The sequence below is a fragment of the Phalangium opilio genome, unplaced genomic scaffold (assembly GCF_054372755.1).
Source record: "Phalangium opilio isolate 3A_F unplaced genomic scaffold, DU_Popi_V2 ptg000003l_1, whole genome shotgun sequence".
In the NCBI taxonomy this organism is placed as follows: domain Eukaryota; kingdom Metazoa; phylum Arthropoda; class Arachnida; order Opiliones; family Phalangiidae; genus Phalangium; species Phalangium opilio.
The window spans coordinates 5,883,871-5,889,870 of NW_028324145.1; the positions used below are offsets into that span (position 1 = coordinate 5,883,871).

The 6,000-nt window shown below is 33.9% G+C and overlaps 1 protein-coding gene across 1 annotated transcript in view; it reads right to left on the reverse strand.

Moving 5' to 3' along the window:
• LOC149717300 (homeobox protein Meis1-like) overlaps positions 1–1,276 on the reverse strand; it is a 183,002-nt gene extending 181,726 nt beyond the window's left edge. Inside the window, exon 1 of the mRNA XM_089837494.1 lies at positions 1,111–1,276. The gene's annotated coding sequence lies outside the window, so the exon portion shown is untranslated. The remainder of the gene's footprint in view (positions 1–1,110) is intronic.
• Positions 1,277–6,000: the final 4,724 nt, after the last annotated feature.

Consider the following 6,000-nt stretch of genomic DNA (forward strand, 5'->3'; position numbering starts at 1 on the left):
TGGTTATAATTCACCAGCTTGGACCATAAATGTCAAGTTTTAGTGGCCATGAGAAGTGGAGCGGGTGTTAAAAACGGAGATGCGAAAAATCTAACTAGGGGGGTGTTCGATGCTCTGCCACCCTCCCGTGATCTGGTGGAACCCATCTTATGGTTTATTTCTAAAGGAAGGTACAGATTAAAGGGAGTAACGAAAGTGCGGGAGAGTCAACCGTTTAACTATAAATATGATGGTTGGAAGCTGTATTTAATCCCCACCAATTGCTTGATACTCCCTTTTAATGACGTACTATGACGTCACAAACGCACTTTGTGTAAAAACTAGTATGAGATGTCGCCATGTTTACTGTCAAAAACCCCTATATTTTTTTTTAAACTGTCAAGGTATGTCCACTATTGTTCAAGTTATTTTTAAAAATAATTAATTTGAATTTCATTTATTTTTCCAAAATTAATTACTAAATTAAGTTCGAAAATCAATAGCTAAATTAATTAAAATAAATGTTAAAATAATTCGATAATTAATTACTAAATTAATTAAAATAATTCGATAATTAATTACTAAATTAATTAAAATAAATGTTAAAATAATTCGAAAAAAATTAAAATCGATGTTAAAATAATTTTAAAATTAATTAAAATAAATGTTGAAATAATTTTAAAATTAATTAAAATAAATGTTAAAATAATTCGAAAAAAATTAAAATCGATGTTAAAATAATTTTAAAATTAATTAAAATAAATGTTAAAATAATTAGAAAATTAATTAAAAATTAATCAGAAATATTATTGTAACAATAATGCAAGGGTGTTAAAACTTCAAGTGATAATCAAAAGCTCTAAATCAGTTTTTAAAAATCGAAAGTCCAAATCACAATTAAATCGAAGTAAAAAAAAATCGCCATTTTGTTTAACCGCCTAAGGGGCTAACCTCTTAACTTCACGCCGAAAATAGAACAACTACTACCGCTATAGATTATCTACATCACCCCGTCCCCTTCGCTGCTTCGGAGTCCCTGACCGTCGCGCGCCCCGAGCTAAAAGTTCAACCCTAACGTCGCTAAGCCTAACCCCCCACTTGCTATTGAAACATCTTAAAAACCAAACTTACAATAAATATTATGTCCCAAAACGATCACATTTCTTCTCTCCACATTCAAGGCACACTTTTAATCGCAAATTTCGCGACTTTGATCCTTTTTGACCTAACTTAAACCGACTTAAAAAAGTAAACAATAACGTATTGTCATACCCGATTAGACGCGTCAATCATACTGCGGAGTGAAGATCGGGGAAGAAGGGGGAGTTGGGAGAGAAGGGGGATAAGTGCAACTTTTGAATTTTTGAATTTTGCCCGTTAGGGGTAAATGGTAGTAACTCTCAACGGTAATTGAATTATTAAATGCGGGTTTTTAGGGTAAAATGGCTGAAATTAAAAAAAAAAAACTGTTGACAACTCTTGTACTAAAAATAGCCTTCCACTAATAAAATATATTAATTTTAAAGCTAAAATTCAAAAAACGCTGTGATTTGATGATTTCTGAATCAGTGATTTCGCGCCCTTTTTTTAGCGGGGAATAACGTATCTTTTGGAAACAAGTTCGTCAAGACCCGGTTTATCTACTCTCCTTTACGAATACGTTGGTAATTTTATTCATTGTTTATTAAATATCGGCTTTCCTCTTTATAACACTTATTATAAACTCTTCTTTTTTTCCCCGATAACGTGATTAAAAGGAACAGCAAAACAGTTAAGGCCAGGGGGTTGTAAATTTTATCTGGTCGGTAGGAGAGTAATGATGGGCCTTTCCAAATGGATCATCACTTATTTTTATATCTCCCTCTTTAACCTTTTTATATATTAGTTGGGATGTGGTTAACTTTACGCTCTCCTAATGATGTTACGTGTATCTTTAAGTTGTTCCTGATAATTTGTTACCAATAACTAATTAATTAAAATTAAATAAATTAGAGACTAACGTTAAATACCTCCGAAACTACAATCTCTAAATTTACTATTGATATTTGGCAATTAGGCCTACGCTAATTATAAAACAATTAATTACAAGATCGGGAAGGGAGCTTGATGAAAGAGAAATAAAATTTTATCAACGTTCCCTTATGTCAAACAAAAATGGGGGCGTTATCTAAGGTCCCATTGAGGCTTAGGGGAGAGCGGGAAAAGTTACAAGGGTCGTTAAAGCCGGAATACAGATAGATTCAAACGGGCGGTGTGATAAATCCCATTGGCTTCTCCTCTGGACAGGAGGAGTTAGAAACGTGTCCAATGGGAGAAAGAGAAATGTGGGAAGCCAACCGAGCAGGCGCGGATGAAAAGCTACCAGCGCGAAACGCGTATCCTCTCTTTTTTTCTTTGTTTTTTATTTAATCCCGGATCTAATGACGTCATAACCCTCCCTTCCATGGCGAGATGAAAATTTAACCAAGTGTTACGAAGGAGTTTCGGTAAAAAAGTGGCTATGAATTTATTAATAATCGCATGAATATTACCAGACGGAAAACCCTCCCAGGTTTCCGGTTCTTGTGCGTCTTAAAAATTTATTATCTACGTTTATGGTGATATAAACGACATGTAGCTTATACAAACGGAGTTTGTGTGGCCGTGAGTCTCTGGGTTTGTGTGTGTGTTTGTTGGGATATGTGGTGTGTGTGAAGTCCAATGAAAAGATTAAGGTGAGTATGAGAACCTGGTTGAGAAAATATTTTCAACCAGCTTAAATTGAGAAAGGAAGTCTTAGTGGCACAACTTTTTCTTGCATTAATCGCAGCTATGACTAATCCCGTATTACCTCTACTACCACCTTGAATAAAGAAAGGGTATTCATACTTTACTGTTTAAACACAGTCACGACCACTTATCCTGGCAGTAACTGAAGTCTTGTATACTATAGACCTTTTCCACGTTAAAAAGGGGTAGGCAAGGTCCTTCACTATCGAGACGTACAAGGGGGATGATACATTGCCATCCGTCTCTGCGCAATCTCATGATAAAAAAAGACTACAGCGCAGGCGCCAAAAAGGGAGATGGAAGGCCAAGTTTTACCCCCGTGTCTTTCCCTCTTAGTAACATCGAAATGGTCTATTGTTAGGCTGTAATAGAGTTACTTTCTCTGTGCCATAGTGAAATGGTAGGGACATAATTGGGATATTTATCAAAATTTCATGAAAGTTTCACACGTAGCCATTACTATTACATATTTTTTTTTCTTGTTTTAAATTATTAAACTATTCCCAAAAAAACGAACAAAGGAAATTATCAAATATATTTTGGGGTTTGTTTTTCTGGTTCCTGTCGCCAGTCGTTCGTGACTTTGTCTTAAATGGTTGGCTGAATAATTGTCTAATTATTAGGTCTCCCGGGGCAACGCTCAATTTGTATTCACGAATAAGAAATAATTTCTAAGAGCCTTAAGGCGACACGAACGAAATATTCAATTTTCTTGATTTTCTTCATACATCAATGAATATACGCATAATCTACTAATTGATATTCAGATTTATTAGTCAAAAAAATTAATCGCTTTTTAATATATGGTTGATTCGTGTAAAGCGATGCTTGCACGTTTTCTCAATAATTATCTGTAAATTAATTCAATTATCTACATCTTATATTTTAATTGGCCTTAATTTGGTTTTCAAGGTTATATACGCTAGTAGCTTTGGTATGTATGTAAATTTTAGATTTGCATGTATGATAATGCTTCAAAAGATATTTATGTATAGATTTCTTTTTAAATGTTACACAAATACCTTGGTTTTTTGTTGACAAATATCGAGTTTTAGAAATATTTTTTCTTACAATAATTCAATTATCTATGTTTTCTATTTAATTGGCCTCATTTTGGTTTTCAAGGTGATAAACGCTAGCAGCTTTGGTGTTTATGTTAATTTTAAATTTGCATGTATGCAAATGCTTTGAATAAAAATTTAAGGTGTCGTATAGTTTTCTTTTTGTATATTACACAAATAACTTTGTTTTTCAACAAGTATAGAGTTTATAGCAACAAAATAAAAGAATTACATTGCTTTCTCACCGATTTCAAGGCTTTCAATGGTTTTTATCAACAAAATTCAAACTTACCAATATTTTTTAAAGTAAATTTACTTTATAATCGGATTTTTTAATCTTCAAATATCCCAGCGGCTCATTAATAAATATCTAAAGTGTGGTTTTCCGATAAATATCCATCTCCTAGTGGTGTTTTTCAACATATATGTTATCTCCTAGTGGTGTTTATCAACATATATGTTATCTCCTAGTGGTGTTTTTCAACATATATGTTATCTCCCAGTGGTTTTTCGACAAATAACTAATCTCCCAGTGGTTTTCCAAATAAATACCTATCTCCTAGTGGTGTTTTTCAACAAATATCAAATTGACAGTGGTTTTTCAACAAATATCTAATATCCCAGAGGTTTTTTCAATAAACACCTAAATTTTCAATGATTTTTCAATAAACATGCAATTCCCAAGGGTTTTTTTCACAAAATATCCAACGTCCCAATGGTCTTTCACAAAATATCTAACTTCCCAATGGCTTTTCACAAAATACCAAACTTCCCAATGGTTTTTCCTTGAAACTTAAATCATCCTCATAAACATTTCAATCCTTCATATCTCGAAGGTAAAAATTTCACTCCATAACTGAATATAAATAAACCTACTACGAAAGTTAAACCGTTCTGTCTCTAAAACCCCAGCAATAGAAAAAAGAAAGAAACTTAGCATCCTTAAAAAGAAGAGCAAGAGCGGCCAGAGAAGAGTCTCTCCATCCTCTAAAAAAAGGACCCTTAATTCCTTTTCATCCAAGAGTAATAAATAAAAAGCTCCCAGCTCTCCCAAACCATTATCGGGCGAATAAAATTTTATAGGCCCGGCCGAAAGAGTACAGTGCCGCCCAGTTATAGTCGCTGTCATAAGGTACCGTTAGACGTCCCTCCTACTACATACTGACGATCAATTGTCACTTGGACATGACATAATGAATTAAAATGGTCCTTTATAACTTTGACAACGCGGCCCAGCGATATGGTATCACGTTCGGGGATTAAACCGACCTCCCTTTGAACTAAAAAGGAGTGAAAGATGGGCTTTTTCGATTGAAAGCTTGGAAATATATAACGGCCAGGCTTCGTCTTAATTTTTAAGGGTTACTTAAAGAAAGGCGTATTTGAAAGAGCATAAATGAATATTGGAACCACGTGTTTATCAGCAATATTAAAGAAGACACAAACAATTATAATTTAACTTAATACGAATTAGGCTTCTCTCCTCCAAGCACATCAGATGACGTCAGGGAAATAAGATTTCTAATACACTTTATAGAGCATATGACGTCAGACGACTAGTATTTAAAATACATTTTCCATAACCCCCTATTCTATTATCATCCGCTTCGCAAAGATAACTCGAAGTTTCCTTGCAGTAAAAGTTATCTTCTTCAATATTGTAAACAGGAAAATGATTCCAATATAATCACTAGGCAATTCTACATCATAATAACATCACACTAAATTCCACCCATGCTAGAAAAAATATACCCATGGAGGGGGGTCGGAAGAGGGCCTGAATAAAACATAATTCTTCAATTAAAAATAAATAAAATACTAAAATGTTCCTTTGAACTAAAAATAGGCATATAAAATAATACTGAACTCAAATAGGGCCTAATTTCCCTTAAAATCTTAAACTGGTCTGTATAAATACGTCTAAACAATCACTATTTAAGTTTTGACCCAGCACCGACCATTTCCCGAGCTAAACTATTAATTAATAAAAATCGTACTGCTCCATGCAGATTCACTTTTTAAAATAATTCAAGTATCCCTTATATATCTGGAGAATTTTAATTCTACTAAAGTCAGGTCTTCTCTGAATGAACCTTTGGATCGAAATACCCTATGAGGATCGTCGTGCGGGAAATAGGGATTGATCCGCTAGAAAGGAAGAAAATAGCGAAACCCCCTCGGTCCCTGTCAC